This window comes from Pteronotus mesoamericanus, unplaced genomic scaffold (genome assembly GCF_021234165.1).
Source record: "Pteronotus mesoamericanus isolate MK-2021 breed Mesoamerican mustached bat unplaced genomic scaffold, CSHL_Meso_final scaffold_54, whole genome shotgun sequence".
Taxonomy (NCBI): domain Eukaryota; kingdom Metazoa; phylum Chordata; class Mammalia; order Chiroptera; family Mormoopidae; genus Pteronotus; species Pteronotus mesoamericanus.
The window spans coordinates 55,641,271-55,661,724 of record NW_026555321.1 but is presented as its reverse complement, the minus strand read 5'-3'; the positions used below and the strand labels follow the sequence as shown (position 1 = coordinate 55,661,724).

At 39.8% G+C, this 20,454-nt stretch overlaps 1 protein-coding gene across 8 annotated transcripts in view; it reads left to right on the top strand.

Annotated features, from left to right (window-relative positions):
- FOXP1 (forkhead box P1) overlaps positions 1-20,454 on the top strand; it is a 601,776-nt gene that overhangs the window by 429,723 nt on the left and 151,599 nt on the right. Inside the window, exon 1 of one of the 8 annotated variants that reach the window (XM_054595433.1) lies at positions 9,508-9,682. The exons of the other annotated variants lie outside the window; for them this stretch is intronic. The gene's annotated coding sequence lies outside the window, so the exon portion shown is untranslated. Of the gene's footprint in view, positions 1-9,507; positions 9,683-20,454 lie in introns of those variants that run through there. 8 annotated transcript variants of the gene reach the window in all.

The following is a 20,454-nucleotide window of genomic DNA, read 5'->3' as shown; positions in this document are numbered from 1 at the left end:
TGATCAAGTTAGTCAGGCTCTCTGAGCCTTGTTTTCCTCCTCTGTAAAATGGGTAGGTTGACTCCTACCTTTGCAAGGTCATTGGAAGGATGATGTACAGTGAGACCCATAAATGCTCTTTTCATTATTATTAGACTGTAACATGCCTCTGCAGATCTGATGGCATGGACTTGAAATGCTCATCTTAACAACAACTGGTTTGGGGAAATTATTTAAAAAAGAAGAAGAAGGCTACAGTAGATTATAGGATCATTGGAGATAATATTCTACTTAATTGATTTTTCTTATACTACACTAAATAAAGACTGTCTCATTTCAGATATATAGACTGAAATAAATGCATTTCACATACAACTATCCTGAGCAAAATATACCTTTTTCTCCCCCTCTGATGATTCAGAAGTCACTTCAGAGCCTTGTAGTGCCTCTGGGTTTTTATTAGGAACTCCAGTTAGCATTTTATTATAGCTCTTTAGAAGTTTTGTTACTATCAAAATCCTGGAAAGCAACTTCTACCTGTTCACCTTTTCCCATTTTTTAATACATGATATAAAATAATCTGTTTCAATGAACACAGACTGACATTGGCTTGCCTCTGCCCAACCCCCCTTCCTCAGTACTCACCTTCTTGGGATTCGGACTCTGCTGCACCTGCTTGTGCTGCGAAATAATAGAGCCGAAGCAGGAACATCTCAGGAGCTGAGGAACAGCAGCCAGTGGTGCTTTGAGGAGCTCATTTGCCAAAAAGTACCAAAAGTTGTTCAAAATCTGTCAAGCTATTATCGTATTTCCAATGAGACCATTGTAGGAAGCAACAGGGCGTAGCAGATTGACTTACATTTCTTTTTCTTGTATCACAATAAAAGGATGTATTGGATGAATTCTTAAGGTAGGTTCAAGAATAACAGCAAATGTGGCGATGGAAGAAGTAAAGCAGTTTCTGTTGTATTTGTTATGGGATCATTGCTGCACTCCAAGCTGAGGTCCTATCTTTTCATTGTGCCTGTCTTCTAACTCTCTTGAGTGTGATACTGAGAAGCCAGCCCGTTGCTCAACAGTGGCATTGAAGGTCTGTCTTTCTGATCGAATTCCTCAGTGTGACTCCAAAACGGAGGGGCAGGAGGTTCTGTTCTGCCTGGTCAGTCGACAGTGTGGACAATTTAATTTGCACCACAGATCCTTGTCAAGTGCCCCAGTTTCCTCTCCTGCAAAATGGGGCTATTTGCTTCTTATCAAAGATTGTAGTTACAAAAGAAAATGTTCTGTAGATGAGAAAAAAATTTAAAACACCATGCAGCTGCTTTCATTTTTATTTTAACCCAAATTAATATGCAAAACCAGGATGCTGCTGTGTTCAAAGTTGTTGGTGTCAGTTCATCACATTTCTAGGCGAAGTATATGAAAGTGATCATAGGTAATAAATATCTTTTTTAAAAAACTTATTGCAGAGGCAGTTTCTCCACTGTTAATGAGGGTAATTTGACTTGGTTGAAGGATTGCAGTTCGTAAGAATTAATGCAGTAATCCAATTCAAAGATTTAAAGAGATCTAAGATTTTTCACAGGTCGCGTGCTAGTGAATGGGCCCCTATCACATAGCAGCTAATGGACTTGAACGCCAGTCTGTCATTTACTGCTCCTGCACTGCATAGCAGCTTTGCCCTTGGTAGCGAGCATACTTTCCAAGCATTGCAGGTTATTTAGAAGTGTGGTATATTTGTAACACTTTTGAGAGATAGTATTGTATTTCCCACAGTCCCTAATTACTATAAAAACTGGAGTTATCTTTCTTAATTACACGTTTGAATCCTAATCTGCTAAGGTCTGAGGAATATCAGTCTCAGAGGAGCTGCCTCTTGCCTTTTTCAGAGGAGGGCCTTTTATTTTTTTAATGTACTTTTAAAACTAATTCATATACTATTGTATTCACTCCTATAGGTTAATTCACATGAATACAAAGGTTACATGCATAGTATCCATTTTTGATAATGATGTATTATTAACAGCTAACAATATTTTGTAAAGGCTTATTTGTAAAGAATGTTGGAAATGCTCTTATTTCTCCATCCCGTTATGTTCCTAAATATTAAATATTCCATTTTGAAGCATTTAGAAGCATTCACTTCTCTTCCCACGTGTGTTCTCCAGTCACCATTCTGCGCACACAGGAACCTTTGTTCCTTAATTAGAAAAAGGACTGGAGCTCATTAATTGTGGTTCCAAGCGGTGTCTGCTCAAATGTTGAAGCAGTAATACACTGCAAGGAAAGATCGAGCCTAAATCTGGAAGGCTCTCTGCAGCTCTGAGAACTGTTAAAAGATAAATAAACAGCAAAGGGTCCTTGTAGGGTCATCCTTCCATCCTGAATTATCTTTGAGGGCCCAGCTGGCTGCTCGTCAGTTGTAAAGCTGAAGAGACTTATGTACTCACAGGAGAAGGAAAGAGGAGAAGGTACGGTTTGTAAGAAATCTAGAACTTCCCTTTTGTTGAAAGCCTGTGATCTTAAAAACAAAAAGTAAGCAAAACAGGGCAGAAATCGCTTTTGGATTTTTTGATAAGTTAGCAGACCTCATCGAGATGCATCAGATGTTGAAAGTGAGTGAATTGCTGGCAAGCATGATAGAAGACAGATATCCTAATGTTTTATAGGCCAATTTTCACAACTGGCATTGAACATCAGGAGATTTGCAAGTTCTGAGAGCTTAAACTCCCAAACTGAATTAGGCAAAGCCTTATGCTAGCATCAGTCATCAACAAAGAGCCCTAATTTCCACAACAAGAACAGACATTTCTCCAGCCTCCAAGGAACTTCATGCATCTTAATGTTCCCAGAAATATTAATAGTGCAAATAGTAGACTCATCTCACTGGTCAAGATCAAGGCTCCAGAAGCAGGGAAGTGAGTATCTTGAGTGAAAAATCTCAGACCATATGGATGATGTTTTCTTGTGGCTGGGCTGTACCGGGAGGGAAGGCTGCAATGCAGGATAGGAAGAAGGAAGCAAAATGGTAGTTTGAAAGGCAGAGATGGAAAGTAGAGCAGTTAGTTTGAGAGTCAGTTCCATTTTCTTTTAGAAGGTTCTAAGTGGTCAGGTGGCTAACCCTCTGGAAGGAAAGAAACCTGGGCGACTAGGCAAGTCTGAGGCCATCTCTGGCACCCCACCTGCCAAATCCTCCTTGTTTTTAGCTTTCTCTTTCCATCCTTGACAAAGGATAACTTGTCTTAATACTAATGGAGAAAATTATTAACAAAAGGGCGTGCTTCATAGTGGTATCAGAGATCTGGCAAGCAGAGGCATGATACCCTTTCCCCTGTGCTGATTGTGGGTGGGTCAGAAATGGTGAACATGGGCACAGATATTATTTCCCTGAAATAAGCTGCTATTTAGAGACATGTCTAGCCCTGGCCAGGTGGTTCAGCTGGTTGCAACATCGCCCCGTACACCAAAATGTTGCGGGTTCAATTCCCGGTCAGAATGTATACCTAGGTTGCAGGTTCAAACCCCAGTTAGGGTACATATGGGAGGCAACCAAGTGATATCTCTCTCACTCTGTCCCTCTCTCCCCACCCTTTTCTCTCTCTCTCTAAAATCAACAAACGTATCCTTGGGCGAGGATTTAAAAAAAAAGAGCAAGAGAGGGACATGTGTTGCTAGCATTATATATATATATATTTTCTTCACCAGCAATCCTTTTGTTTTTTATATTGTATTTCTTGGAGAAAGAAAAATAGATTTTAAAATGTAAAAACCTGTACTTCAATTGAGTATGCAAAAATCTCATTGCTTTATTTATTCCAAACCTGCTCTCATAATGTTCAGTCAAGGAGAAAACAGCAAAAAACAGTTGTTGATGGACTTAGCATAGAACTGGATTAAATAAGCATTAGTCTACTGAAGCTGATTACAAGAATATGAAAATGCAGTATCTTAATGGTACATATTTTTATGTGGCAGCTCAGTTGCCTTTCATTTTGCAGCTAATATGTCTATTCTTATGAGTCATTTACTTCTTTAATTACCTTTTGCAGGCAAGGCACCATGGTATATTAATGTGAATGATTTTTACTGCCAGTTTATCATACAATGCCCCAGAAGTTGAAAGGCATAATTGACTTGGAAGAACAGCTCATGAAGGAAACAATATTTAGTTGACAGTTTTCCTTGTACTCTCTGTTGACATTTATGAGTTTACACTATGCTAAAGGAGTAATAAACACAATTTTCTTTCAATAACAGGAAAGGGTAGCTTCTAAAATACATTTGTGGAAAATACATTTGTTCATTTCTTGCATAATATGAAAATAACACATTTCTAGTGATAAGACTTCTCAGATTTCCCATTGAATTAAACCCTTGAAGGTGCGTTTATATCCTGTCTCAGAGCATTAGGAGATATTAGGGTTTATGTGATTGAATTGATTTAATGAATATTTAAATTATATACAGATTTGGATAAATCATTTAAACCTAGGTGTTCGAGTGAGACTATGTGGTCTTGTCTTCTCAATTTCCAGAGGAAGGAAAGACAGGAAAGGAGGGAGCTTGGGAACTAGATAGAGGAAGGTTTTATTTCTCTGAAGAAAAGGGAAATTGATGGTACATTTTTGGGGGATAAAAAGTGAAGAAGAAGAAGAGGAAGAAGAAGGCGGCGGTGGCACAGTGGCTACCAGTCCTTACAAGGCCTGGGCTTTGAACAGTTAAAATCAAGACCTGGGTGGATCGCTGTGTTCTGGAGTCTGGACTGGTGCCTTGAATTGACTTTGGCAGTTGCTTTAACCATCACGTCCACTGTCTCCTTGGCCTGTGCTGGCTCGCTGGCTCTGGGCATGCCCTTGCTGGGCACACTGGCTTGGAGGGAGTTAAACTTTTCACAGTTTTCTGGATTGTTTGCAATTCAGTCTTCTGCAGCATAATGAAAGTTTTCTAGCCATCTGTTGTTAAGCTGGCGGTGAGCAAGGCCAGTATATCCAAACAAAGTTCTGGCCTGCTGTAAACTGAACCTGTCAGTTTAGCATAGCTTTGCTGACCCTCCCATGAATAGGGCAGCCCTGGTACCAGGCACTCAGTGCAAGAGCTTTCTAAGGGGACCGATTTGCGGGGGCGGGGGGGGCTGTTTACTTTTTCTCTCAGTGTTTCTCTCACTGGATTGGACTAGTTTATACTTAATCTTTAAATGGATATAAATGGATACTTGTTCTCCCTCCCTTTTCAAGGGACGCATTACTTCTTAATAAGGGCTTGTAACTTTTAGAACAAGGTATGAGTGTTTGTAAACCCTGCGAGGTGGCTGTGATTCGGAGGCAGTTCTATGCAGTTATTTTTGTTTTATTGCTTCTCCTCTCAGTGTTTGGAGACAAATGGTCCAAGGCAATGGAAGCTCCTATATTTACTACCCAGCGTGTATAGCTAAAAATGTTTGATAACTTGAAAAGAACATTTTGCCCCTTGTCTCTGCATTGTGTATTTCATCATCAGAAGTTCACATGCAGCATAGCTTAGCAGAGCAGCCGTTGGACAATGCTCACACTCTAGGGAGTGTTTCCTGCTTCTGTGTTCTCATTTACAAGGTGTATCTATAGCTTTTAATTGCCCAGGTTAACCTTAAAATAATATCATTATTTTGTGGCCTTTTGTTTCTTTTGTAGTAAATGTTTATTTCTTCTTGATTTGCAGCACTTTCTTGGCTGTATATGAAATAACTCCTTTACATTCAGATTACATATATACACACATATGTATATGCATATATATGTATATATACACATGTGCGGTGTGTGTGTGTGTGTGTGTGTGTGTGTGTGTGTGTGTGTATACACCTATCTAAGCCTACCCCTCACCTTTGTGGGTTTCCTTTTGTTAATGACACCTTGTGGGTGCTGTGGTATTTTTATCTTGGTCTTGCTATAGTATATTTCCTGTCCAGCACTGGTAACATTTGTGCTCTGTTAAGAGAGGGCTCTGGGGAGCCATTGTGAAATCTCTGTATCCATCTCAATTCATTAAAATATCCAGGGAGAATGGCCGCTGTCATTGAGTAACTCTGTCAGCCACTCCCCCAGCTGCCTTGCCCCTCCAGATGAGAAGCAGACCACAGTCCCACACAGTAACAAAGGAAAAAAGGCCTGAGAGGGTGTACATTTGTCTAAAGCACCAGCATGAGAGGGTTGGGGCTCAACTTTAACTGCAATCAAGGAATGTACAAGGGTCAGGAATTCCATAAATGGAGGCGGGCTGGGTAGAAGAAGCAAAGGAATAAACAAGGAGATACATGCTTCTCCTTTAAGGGACATGGAGTATTCCAGGAGTGAAACATATTCAATTTAAAATTTAAATGAGTGCACTTTACTTGGAAATACCATACAGTCATAATCTGTTTGTAAGGTGACTGACATATGAAGTGCTTTTTTGTTTTAAGATAAAAAAATGTATTTGGGGCAGAAGTTCGGGTGTAAATGTCAGGTGCAAAGTAACGTGTACTCACTCCAAGAGTCAAGCAAATAACCATGGCATTTAGGACACTGCCTTTTAGAAATTGTATTTTGTTGTGTCTTTTATTCTTTTTAAAGGAGGATTGCATTAAGGGGGTCACCTACTAGCTGTGTTTTTGCTGTCTTAAACTCAGCCCTTCTGTCTATTAAAATCAAACCACTGTGTAAACATTCCAGTGTTGTTCTTGGTCTACAATGGCAATGGGGATCAAGTTTCACCTGCCTGCACATCTTCAAGCAATTAGAGCAATTAGCATGAAGCCATTTCACATTTAAAGATTCAAGGTCTGTGGTGACATTCAAGTCCAGGAGAAGTCTGGACGGAGGAAGGGGCCTAGAGCACGGCTGCAGTTGCATGGCCCCGGGCAGAATTATTTCTCTTTTAAAAATGGTAGCTCTTTAGTGGTATTATTATGAGGTTTTTAAATGTCATATCAGAAGTTGTTTGTATCAAAAAAAACCCCAACCAACAGTCATTTAATTATATTAATGAAGCTCTTTATACATGGCACATTTTTTAAAAAGAATTTTAATGGCCATGAGAAAGGGAGTGTTGCTGCTTCCTGCTTCGCTTTGGCAGTGACAGCATTCTTTGTAGAAGAATCTTTTATAATGTATAATGGAATTTGTATTTTGCTTTTTACATGATAAACCTCCCTGTTTTGAGTAGGTGTAACAATTATAGCAACATGGAATATTTAGTGGGAAGATATTTGGTGTAAGCATTAAAATAAACTTTCTTAAGATTGGAGAAGAATAGTAGCCACTTTTACACATTGAACTAGTAACGGTTTGAAGGTAAATAATGAGCATTAGCACATCAGATAGCTGTACAAGCATGACAGAAGGTAACTTCTTAAAAAACAGTCTTAGAATCCATTGGGGCTTTTGTTTTGTTTGTTTTTTACATTTGTAACTAAGTTACCCAGGGGTCTTGTTTGCATGAGGCAAAAACCTTACACTGATTACAGCTTTTAAATTGGTTAATACATTTTTAAATCTGCATTTTACTGTCGGTCTATGCAAATAGTGGGGAGGACTAAATTTTGAAACCCAAGGGTGCTGCAGAAGATCTGGCTCCGTGGTCCCACAGCCTGCGGGTGGCAACTGCAGGCTGAATCGGGGTGCTGTCAGTTTACGTTCAGTGTTTATTAACAAACAACTCTGACTAAAAAGAAAAGTTGAGAGAATTACCTTTTCATTATAATGCACTCACTTTAATTAGAATAAGAAGCTTTATTTTTAAAAGAGAAAGTTGTGAGCCTCTAAGAAAGTTGTTGGGATAATTTATGGACTTGCACTAGTTAGCTTAAAAGCTGTTAGGTGTTGATCAGTTCTTAGCTGTGGGGCTAAATACATCTGTTTGTGTGACTGAAACATTTTTGTTCATTCAGTAACTGGCCATTTAAGGAGGACGAGGTCTGCTTAGAGCTCTCCAGCCCCATCTCAAGCTACTTGAAGCCCTTCTGTTGAGAGATGGCTTTCCTGACTGCCCACTTGCACAGTGTCCAGCTCTGTGCTCTTCGAAAACTGCATTTCACATGCAGAGGACCCTAAGAAAATGCGGCATCCTGGACGCTGGTCCGGGTAAGGGTCTGCCTTTCCCCTGCCCCTTGGAAATGGATTGCTAGGAAATAATGGGAAGCATTTATGGATGGACCAGCTGAGTTAGACAAGGAACACTCAACTTGGTACTCAACTCTTCCTACAAGTGGAGAAGTAGCCATGGCAGCCTGTCGGCTCAGAGGGAGAGGAGGCAGTACACCAGATCCTTCCTTCCCATCTTTCTCCCCTAGCCCAGTTCTCTGTTTCTGTGATCTGCCTTTTGAACTGTTTTTGTGGCTGATCAGTTCCAACCTAATATGTCTCTTGATTTCTGCTATTGTAATACTCAGGTGACATGCTATTCTCTTCATTTTTATAAGCTTTAGATGCTTCTGCCTGTCATATTCTGGCGGTTTATCTGCAGCGTCTGGATTTGCTTTCAGACTTGAATGTCTATCAAGCTGCCGCTGCTTTGAATGTGAGATCAAAAGAAGATGAATTCCAGTAAAAAAATTTTCCTCTTATGAACAAAAGATTGAGGCCCATGTAAACATCCCACTGACAGTTCCCAATGAGTTATTTTAGCCAAGTATTAGCACCTGGGTAACAGGCAGGCCAGCCTTGCATGCTAAATAACAAATCAGTTGCTTCCGTGGCAGAGAACAGTGCCACAGAGTAGTACACTTTCAGAAGGAATTTTCTCTTCCTCCTGCCCCTTCCCCCTCTTCTTTCTTTATTGAATATGGCTGTTCCACTCTTTATCCACTTTTTCAAGCGGATTTGCTCTTCTTTCAGCAATGTACTCTTCTGTGCTGTATCTGTTAATTTACTCAGGTGATGGAAGACAGGACTTTGAAAATTAGTTTGGGGCCTGTTCAAGAAGGTCTGAGAAGGTGATCAAGGCAGCTAGATACATGGGTACAGTAGTTCAGGGGGTTGCAGAGGAGAATAATGTAAAGGAAAAGCAGCAGAAGCAAGATCAAGGGCATATCCCTAGAGTGTGGGACCCCTGCGTTCTTTACAAATGCATGTGACAGAACCTTCCAAGTATGCTGAGTGTGAGTTTTCTTTCTTCCTTTTTTTTTTTTTTTTTTTTGAAAGCATCCTGCCTGTGTACATGTCACCACAAAAATATCTCAAGAGTAGGTTTCCCAAAACCCTGTCAATGTGTAATTTGTCTGCCTGAATAGGCTATTTAGCCACAGCTGGGTCCAGGCAGGGCACACTTGCTGTGCTGTGTTGCTGATAGAGACAGGGATAGATTTAAATATGGGGAGCATCAATAGATTTATATAAGTACCCAATGCAACTTTGAAAATTACCTGCAAGCTCCAACTGATCTTTTAACTTTCAAAGTGAAGAATTGCTTGAGGAATTCTTGTGGTTTCTCTGTCACTGAGTGAGCCCAGCCAGCGCCCCTGAAGCAGGCAGGCGGCCCTGAGGTTGCCACAAAGGGCACTCACTGTTCAGTGCGTTTTCTCCTTTTCTCCCAGTGTGCTGCAGCCGCAGCACTTCCTGTTTATTCAAACATCTTCTTTACCACTCGCAACCCCCGCCTCGCAGAAACAGCCAGAACCCTTCCACAGCAAGAAGACGGAAATCCAAAGGCAGACGGTCCCACTAACTCCGTCAAACGCTTCAGTCTCTCTGTAAGTGTCCAGAGGAAAAGGGACCGTTTTCTCTGGCTTAAACTTTTAAACTAGGGCTGTGCTCCTGCGGGATGATCCAACTTGTTTACTGCTGTTCTCCCTTCCTCCTCTCTCCATTAAAGGCAGTTTTCTTTTTAGAGATTTAAGTAGACCGGTTTCTTCTGACTCCTTAATTTGCTCTTGCTTTCAAATGTATCTTTGGATGTTATCAGCCAAGTAAGCAGCCTGCATGTCCTCAGGACAGTTTTATAGGCTTTGAATGTAGATTAAAACCTCTCTGCTTATTTGTGACACTGTTTTGTGTTGCCTTCCTTTTCTTCCTGTACCACAAGTAGGAAGAGTGCAGGGACGGCGCCTGTGACTCTACCTCTGCACAATTCTCCTCTCATGTTTGCATCATGACACTGTCATCATTTATGAATTGGTCTTGATAATATTTGTACCAATTTCATGCCAATAAAAGTCAGACTGCTGAAACAATCACGGTCATTATCTCATTCATATTATTATCGTTTAAACGGGGTGGGCAGCAAGGGAAAAGAAAGCCTGCCTTACTTTCCGTGGTGGTTGTTAACTTGGATGGTGGAAGGCTCTTTTCAGAATTCTCCTTGTGGATAATTAGGATGGCCGGAAGGCCCTGGGGACCTGGGCTGCTGCCTTGCCTGAGTTGAAGAGCCATGTGATTGCTCTCTGTCCTTTCTGTTGAAATGAGTTTTTAAACACATGGTTTGATTTTTTTTTTTAAAGGGTTCCACCTTTTCTTGTCTGTTGTGCTTCTGTCCTTCTTGCCTCCTTCCCCTCTCTCCCCACCCATCAAGCAGCCCTGACCCTCAACTGTAATATAATTGGTAAGCCAGGTGCTAACTTTTTTTTTTTAACTATGGACTGACCAGGAAATAGACAGGAAATGGAAAATTAGCTCTTTTGATCTTAAGGGAATTTTTATTTGATCTTAAGTGAACCTTTTTTGTTAGTCCCCAGACTAAGTATCCTTACACTTTAATGTCAAAAATGGCATCTACTCGTATAGAGAAAGAAATTTGCTCAGTAGTTGTCCAAACATGTAATGGAAGAAACATTTAAACAAATAAAACAAATAAGTACATGTGTACTGCTATTGCTATGCTGGGTTTTTTAATGTTCAGAAGTTGTTCTACTTTGCAAGAAAAAAAGTTATGTTTGTGACTGCCTTAAGGGCAGTTTGTTTAACAGTAGGAGTAATTGCAGGGAAAATGGAGAGAGTGACTGAAGGTATTTACTCAGATGTTAGTGTAGGTGTGGGGATTGCACACTCAGTGTGGGAACAGTGGGCTGCTTTTCTTGATATCTCAGTCTATTTGGTGACTGTCAAATTTCCCAGCTTGCTGGTTTTGTTTTTTCTGGATAGCATGTTTGATTATTTATTAGAAGAGGAAGGGAGTAGCTGAAGCAAATAAACATGTGACCAAGTTCTGTTTTGTTTTCCACTCAGAAAGCCATGTCCTTTAACAGATATACAGAAAATAATAAATGCATTGTTTTGTGATAAAAGGAAATTATATGTGGCATTTTGTTTTAAAAGCAAGTGAGTTAACCCTTAAGACTCAGAAACCTTTTTGTCGTCAGCAAATTTGCCAGGGCTTTTCTCCCTTCAGAATTAATATATTGCAAGATATGATTTTATGATACACAATTTCCCAGGACTCATTGTTCAATACTTTGGCTTCTGGGTGCTTTGCTTAGTTATACCTGCCTCGGTAGCTCTACTTTTATGTTGTGTGTGTGTGTGTGCGCGCGCGCTTGCGCGCGCATATATCAGTGATACTGTTGAACAAATCAGTTGTATTGAAGGCTATATACTGGGCTATATCCTGACTCTAAATCTAAACATGATCAGGTCAGTTAAAAGAAAATATACCAGAATTTTTTCTTTACGTTTACAGAGTAATGGCTGCCAACTCTTGCTCCTCTCTTTGAAGGTGTCGGGCAGCTGCTTTAATGCAGAGTTGACTTGTACATCTCTGTCCCTCAAGAAAACCTTCCTGCCTTTAATATTATATAATGTATATAATGATTTTCATGGTGGTTATTATCTGAGATCAAGTCCTCTAGAGACCTAGGGAAAGACACAAAGCTACATTGAAAGTAGATTTTTAAAGAGCAAACTAAAGTTTCATTATTCTTGTTTTAATCCTCGGGTAAGATTTACAGGACTCTGTGTAGATAATTCTTTATCCATAGGCACACACTGACATATATGCACATATGGGCACACTCTGAATAATTAGATCATGGCTTTCTACAGAGACTCCCTCATTTTTGCACCTCCTGAAAAATGATGGGTATGATCCTAGCAAAGTGCCTGGCCCAGTCCTATCAGCCTTGTTAATCACAGCGAAACTCTCTTCCGTTGCCTACACTGTTTTGGCATGTGAACTGGAAATAAGCCCCTAGAGGGACCCCTCTTCACTGACTGTGTGAGGGAGCAGAGCAGCAGATGTGAGCACACCTTTGCTTGCACCTGTACCACTGGCATATATGTATTGCTCAAGAGAGGACAACTGTAAAGCAAAGAAAGACTTTCCGTCTCCTCTGCTGTCATCTTGGGTGACTCTCCACAATGTTGTCAGGTTGGATTATCATACTTTGTGCTTAGGCAGAGCCCTTTGTCTGTGGAAATCAAAGTACCTGACCAATGCTAACTTGCAGTCAGAACACCCTTGGAATATAAGCAGAGATTATCCCACTTTTGAGGTGAGAAAATGTCCTGTTGTTAAAATGGCTTACAGTTACGGGTGTGTCTGTGCTTACTGGTCAGACCAGACCTGGCAGGAGAGTGTATGATCTAGATGCCATGAGAAGTGTTTTTCTGTGCCATAGTCAGCCTGACCACAGACAGTCTCACAAGGAAGTGTTTCACCATGAAGACACTGGGCTGGAAAATACAGCTAGTGCATGGTGTTCATGGTGCTGGAAGGGGAGGGGTCAGTGAGGAGGAATCACATTTCATTTTAATCTCTTTAGCGTCAAAATCAGGATTTTCTTAAAGATACACCATGGGATGAAAATTTGCATTTTATTTTGTTTCACTTTAACTCAATATGATGTTGGCAATTTACCTTCCACAAATACCAAGTTAGTGGTGTTCTTTGTAAAGAAACAGGCACTGCATGTTGGCTGTGCAAAGTAATTCAGAAGTTGGCGTGGAGTTGCATGCTTTGGGGGTCAAAGGAATTGAAACATTCTGTTAACCTTGGATGTCACTGTATGATTCTTCAAGTCCGGTGTGTCCTGGGCCTCTGTCCAATGCTTATGAAGCACAGTGTGGAAATTAGTCATGTGCCATTTGCAGTTTTCAGTCTTGTTAAAAGCTTATCCAGAAGTCTCTAGAGTAGAGTGGTGGTATTGGGTTGACAAAAAGTTTGTTTAGTTTTTTCCATAAAATAAAAGACACATTTTTCATTTTCACCAATAACTTTATTGATTTGGATATTTTGAGCATGTTGGCTATGTACTGCATTGTATAACATTGATTGTTCTCAATTAATGTCTCAATTTGATCACTATCAACTTCAACTGGTCTACCCAACCATGGAGCATCTTCCAGGGAGAAATCTCTAGCATGAAACTTCACAAACCATTTTCAACACATTCATTCAGCCACAGCACCTTCTCCATACATTGAACAAATCTTTATTCCGCATTTCAGATGCATTTTTACCTTTCTTGAAACAATAAAGCATGATATGTTGAAAATGTTGCGTATTCCATCTTCAATATTAAAATGGCTACACAAAAATTCACCAATTTTGATGAGTTTTTTTTAAAATGCATGCCGCTAGGACAGCTGGCACAATGCAATCTAACAAAATTGTTTCAAATGAATTTAAAGACAACCAAGTACTACTAGAACTATCTTCTTACGGAAAAAGCCATACAAACTTTTTGGCCAACCCAGTATTTAGGTTGCTTGGCTCCCAATACTGTTTGCTTATTGGAACCTGAATATAGAAATTAGATTTGAAAAATCTCTATTCAACCTGTGTTTTTGATTTTAAAAAGTAATCATCAAAAGACCATATATAATGTGATTCCAGTTTTAAGAAAAGTAAATGTAGGTGATGATACTACACTTTTAAAAATTAACTTAGGTATTTTTCTTATAACATGGCCTTACTACTTTTATAATCAGTAATCGTTTATAAAGCACTTTTTAAAATCACTCAAGAAGTCCTCATTGTATATCAGGCCCTAGTCTATGCACTTTACATGTATTAATTACGATGTAAGAACTTTTATTTCCTCCCGTTCTTACTCAGACGAGATCGGGCGCATTCAGGGTGGTATGACCGTAGGCTCCTCCCGTTCTTACTGATGAAGAAACTGAGGCACTGAAAGGTTAAGTACTTTGTCTCAGGTTACACAGCTAGCAAGTGTGGGAGCTGGGGTTCAAATCAAGACAGAATGACTGAGTGCTTCTGTAACGATATGTTAATGTTTTTAAAGCAAACTTCTATTTCTTCAGAATTGGTGTGATTCTCCCAAGGTCAGTAATTCCCCCAAATTCCCAGAGTATCCTTATTTCTTCATTCTCCGTGCCTGGAGACTCAAGTCCACCCTATGTTCAACTGTGGTTACTGGAAGTTCCAAAGATCATTGTCAGTGTATGAGGACAACTGAGTGAACACAACTGCTTGTCTGATGAACACAGTTTTGTTTTTAATCCCCTTTTTAGGAAAATGTTCTAATTCCTTGGCCAGAGCCATTGAATCTGTGTTTCTTTTGCAATGTTCAGTATCTGTAATAAATATGTATATTTCTATAAAAAATAAAATATAAGTATATTTTATATAAAGGATACAGTCTTCAAAAAGTTCACTACAAAGTTACCTTTGATTGTGGCTTGGACTAACTAAGTATATTCTTCAAAATGTTTCTAAGTTTTTCTTTTAAATCTGTCTCATCAACCAATTAGTTCTAGTTTCATGTGCATGGAAGAATCACAAACCCATGGATTTGTGGATTAGTGGCCTTTTTGGTTGTGTTTTTCCTGGAGTACAAGTGAAGGGATTCCAACCCAGACTGTGTGACCTTGGGCATGTCATATAAACTTTCTGTTTATGTAAAGCAGCTTGGGACCAAGGCAGGTGTGCAGTAGAATTCAATAAGTGTTAGAGCTCATTTCATTCATCGTTGATGTCATCGTCAGTATCACCATCTCCCCGCAGCTCACAATGTGGCCAGAGGCAGCTGTGTCTGCTGTGTTGTGCTGAGATAGTGATTTTCAACCAGTGTGCTACAGGAATTTTTAATACATGCAATACCTGACTATTTAGTCATGGGCATTGACCTCTTTTCCTTATATTGTCAAATTTTTAAAAAAAATGACAACAGCCAACACAACAATAGCCATCCATTGTGAATGAATCAAAATTATATCTGGTCTTTTTTTTGTCATATCAGCCAAAAATATATGTGTAGTGTGCCATATAGTTGTAGTAATTAGTTTTTGTGTGCCATGAGATGAATGAGGTTGAAAGTCACTGGTCTAAGAGTTAAGGCACAGCATTGGTCAGGGTTTGGTGAGGGTCAGAAGAAGCCATTCACTCAAGTGCCTGTGCCAGAAGCCAGGACCCAGAGTTGGAAGTCATCTGGCCCTAACCCATCCTGTTCTCAGTCTGCTTTTTTGTGCAATGAACATTATCTGCTTTAGATTTGTTTGGGCTCAACAGAGGATGCTGTGCTTTTCTCAGTGTCTCTGTAAAAGAGGACACATGGTTTGAGATCACTGGGAAACAGGAATCTTTGCTTCTCATAAAATGTATTTTCTTATGTATGGGGCAATGTGTTGTAGTAATTGTTTCATTTAATTAGTTATCATGACTAGGTACTATGCTAAGGATTTTCCATACATATCTCATATAATCCTTAATATTTAACTTCTCTATTCTTAGGTTTATGTATCTATCAACTAAGTATAATAATACCTGAGAGAATTGTGCAAATTAAATGATATAGCGTGTCTATATTGTTAAGTACTTGCCTGGCAATAAACACTCAAAAATTTGCAACTTTTACTATTATCTTTCTCACTTGCAAAGACTAGTGACCAAAATGGTTTTAAGAATGCTACAGTTATTCAGAAATGCAAATCAAAACCACTATGAAATATTTCCTCATTCCAGTTCGAATGATAAGAGATCACTAGTGTTGCTGGGGGTGTGGAGAAAGGGGAACCCTCATGCATTGTTGGCTGGAACGTAAATTGGTTCAGCCACCATGGAAAGCAGTATGGAGGTTCCTCTAAAAATTAAACATAGAACTACCATATGACCTAACAATTCCGTTTCTGGGAATATATCTGAAGAAAATTAAATCACTATACAGAAAGGATATCTGTAACTCCATGTTCATTGTAACATTATTTACTATAGCCAAGACATAGAAGCAACCTGCATGTCAATCAATATACACAGTTCTAAATAATAATGTGGCCTATATATACAATGGAATATTACTCAGCCTTAAGACAGAATGAAATCCTGGTATTTGCAACAGCATAGGTGGAACTTGAAGACATTATGCCAAGTGAAATAAGTCAGACAGATAAAGATAAATACTGTATGTGCTCACGATCATGTAGAACCTAAAATAACCAAATTCATAGAAACAGAACAGGCTGGTGGTTGCCAGAGGTGGGGCAGTACTGTATCTTATATGTGAAAGTTGCTAAGAGAATAGATCCTAAAAGTTCTTTCTCATAAGGAAAAAAAATTGTAGCTATGTAATGATGAGTGTTAACTTATTGTAGTAATCATTTAAAATCATCATGTTGTATACCTAAAACAATAACAATGTTATATGTTAATTATATCTCAGTAAAATGGGGCAAGGGAGCATTTAGAGAAAACTTTAAAAAACAAATTATAGTTATTTAAACTCCCTCACCCCCAACAAGATGAGTCCAGTTAAAGCAGAGTATGAGAGTCTACAATAGGTTACAAAACAGGGGCCAGGACCCCTACAGGGCTTGAAAGCCATGCCTAGTGGATGGAGAGGAGCAGATTTACCTTAGATGAGGGCAGAGCATGAGATGCCGACACCCAGGTGCCTGAGCTGTGGCTAGATTGGGTTAAATTGAGAGAAGAAATCTGTGCTCTTCACAAAGCCCCTCTGTCTGCTTTACGAAAAGCTCCTTTGGAAAAATCTCAGCCTTGGCTCAGGTGAACCAAGGAACAGGGAACTTTTTCCTGTTGAGGACTGAAAAAGGGTTGAGAGTCAAGGGGCGATAGTGACAGCATTAGTATCCCAGGGAAGATGTATGAGCTCAGATGGGAATAGAGGTGAAGCACAATGTGTGGGGGAGCAGGCAGCTGCGCTTCTTAACGCCTTTCTGTGTTCCTGCTGGGGACACAGCCATCACCACAATAGAAACCCAAGGGGCTTCATTGGTCCTTTGGGTCTGAGGGCTTTAAGGAATGTTGCTGCTTGAAGTAATTGGCATATGAACAGACTTTTTAGGGAAAGGTAGAATTTATTTTTTTTTAATTAATTTTTTAACAATGCTATTGAAATACCTTTGACATATAGAAATTATATATGTTTAAAGTTTACAGCTCGATGTTTTTATATATGTATACACTGTGAAAAGGATTTCCACAATCAAGCTAAATAAGTTATCCATCACCTCTACAGAGTTACCCTTGTGTATGTGTATTGAGGTTTAAGATGTATCCTATTAGAAAACTTCAAGCATGTAATATTAAATATCATCACCAGTTGTACATTAGATCTCTAGACCTTACTCATTTCATGCAACTGAACCTTTGTGCCTTTTGACTGATATCTCCCCATTTCTCCTTTCCCCTGCCACCAGTCTACTCTCTGCTCCTATGAGTTCAACTTTTTTAGATTTCATGTACATAAGTGAGATCGTGCAGTATTTGTCTTGGAAAGGTAGAATTTAATTGGAGAAGATACTTGGATGCCTTGTAAATGTGGGCAGAGAACACAGAGAGAAGAATTGACAATGGTTCTCAGAGTCCCGGGAATGAGAAGATCTGCTTGAAAAAAGCAAGTCTGTGTGTGGGTAGAGGGCAGGGGGGCAGATAAAGTTAGTTGTGATACTATGAATGAATGTGATACCACATTTGTTCATCGATTCTAGTTTGGTAGAACTGCATATCCATTTGCCAGGATTGCCCATGGCTTTATCTGGTCTAATCAGTGATCTTGGTAGAATGTGAGTATCAAGTTCTCAGGACACAATCTTTGTTCAGTTTTATTTTTCCACGCTAACCACTCACTAGACTTGTGTCCTTGGGTAAGTCATAGAACCTCACAATCTTTTAGTTTTCCCATTTTAAGTCAGTATCATAAACCCTGCCCCTGTTTGCCTTAAAAATGTTGGGAACAAGAAATCAAGTAAGTGTAGAACAACTAATTGGAACAGTGCCTAACACATAGTAAACAATTCAATACATTGTTTTATTTTAGTGCCCTAAATACAGGGGGCATTATCCTACACTTGCCGCTATGTTTCTAGATGTCCCTCATTCCTCAAATTGTTGTACAGATGTAATTTTGCTATTGTAACAACTTCTTTGAGTAGTATGAGGTCTGTCCAGAAAGTATCCAGCCATGTACTATGAAGAGTAGAGACATTTTTATTGAAGAGGATACGAGAAACATTGTACATAGGACAATGACACCTCAGGCCCCTTCAAAGTAGGCCCCTTGGGACCTCAAACAGTCCTCCCCATCGCCATCAGCTGCCCTGTCATATTTTCTTGAATCTCATTGGTGGCCTGAAATCTCTCCCCTTTCAATGGTGATTTCAGTTTTGGGAAAAGCCAGAAGTCACAGGGTGTCAAATGTGGGCTGTAGGGAGACTGAGTCACTTGGGTGATGGTTTGCAAAAACAAAACAAAACAAAACAAAACAAAAAACTCTGCATGAGACATTATGCATGAGTGGGTGCGTTGTAGGGATGAAGCTGCCAATCAGCAGTTGCCCATAGCAGCGGCCTTCTGAATCATCTGAATAGTTTCCATGGAGGAATGTTCAAGCTTAATGCAAAATTTGATGCAGATTCATTGCTCTCCTCGCTCAATTATTTTGAATGTGACTGCCACTCAGTATACATGCTCACTCAATGGCATCTGCCACACTCTGTCTAACTGGTACAGTGAAGTCGTCATTGTTCGCACATGTGCATTCCAGTCCACTTTCCTCGGCTACTAGGTTATATCAATGTCGCACAAACTATTCTCATTATATTAACAATGGCTGGAATTTTTCTGGACAGACCTCATATACATTATTGGAAAACATTAGGTTGTTTATTTTGTTTTGTTTTCCTGGCTAACTTTGACCAAGTGTGAGTAGGTCCATATCTGAGATGATTAGTCTTGCTTGGGTACTTCCTCTCTTCCCATTTTTATGCCTGTCTTTTGTCATTAATCTCTACTGGAATGTTGCCCCTGAACTGGTTTTTGCTCTTGAGTCTTTGCCCAAAATTCGTGTAAGAGAAGGAAAGTATTTAGTCAAGCAAAGCATTCATAGGTGTTCATTGCCTCTTAGGGCATCACAAGCATGTGTGACTAACAGTACAAGAAGAAAAGGAATGCAACATCATTTTTGTTTGAGCAGAAATTAGGTTCAGCGTTATTAGTAAACTCATGGAAAAGTCGCCATTATCTTGAGAATGATTCTAACTACGTTCTTCTATAGGTTTCAAAATAAGCAGGCCTCATTCCAAGATATGAAAAGATATGAATCTGGATTATTCATACTGAGAGTTGCTCGGCTCTACCCTCATAAAGTCAACTGCAGAAAGCAACAAGTTATTTCAGTGAATTAATAGTTCCCTTTGATTCGGTTGTCCTTGGATTTGACCTCCATATTTTATACTTTGGGAATTAGAGAAGAACTGGGCCAATTTATTTATTTTTGGACACAATCTGGTCTTTCCGTAGCAAGGGGAAACAGGTTTGATGCAACATCCAACATTTTAGACATTTTCTTATAAACCTGACTTCTGCTTTTCTTCATTGCCATGTTCATGTTGCCTGCAGTCGTAGCACACCAAGCTGTGGTCTTGTCAACTCCCATGCGCTAGACAGGCTCAGGTTTGGGCTGTGCTGGATGGAATCCCTCCAAAGACAACTCAGGTGCTGGAGACCTGGTGGTGGTGACTCAGTGTCTGGCACTGGCTCTCCCGTGGAGCAGCCAACCAGTGCCTCAGCAAGGAGCTCAAGTGCCCTGTGTTAATAGGTGTGTATGGAGCAGGAGTATGCTGGTGGGGTTTTCCCTCTTAGGAGAGACCTCAAACAGACTTCCCAACTATTGGTAGCCATTAAACTTACATCAACTGATTTTGAAGGAGAATCAGATATTCTTTTTATTTTTGTCTCATGAAAATTCTTAATCTTTACCTTCTTGGTAAAGCTTTTAAAGAAATATGCTTTGTTTAAAAGGCTTTCTCATAATTGCAAATGAATAGAGGGTTGACTGACCCCCTTCTGCTTCCCAGGTTTGCCTTGGGGCTGGGACTTGCAGCTGAACGGCTCCTCTTGCCTACAGCTCTTTGGTATCTCTGTGTCCATGTGCCCTGCAGTCAGTGCAGGGGATGGTGCTTGGGCCCGCAGCACTGTGCTGATGATCATGGCACAGAGCAGTCACACACTTCTGTCTCCTTCATCCCAGTTCTTCTAAAGAAACAGAAAAATATCTCCTTTGTCATCTTTTCTCCCAAGAAAATATGCCCTAATCAATTGTTGACATTACATAAA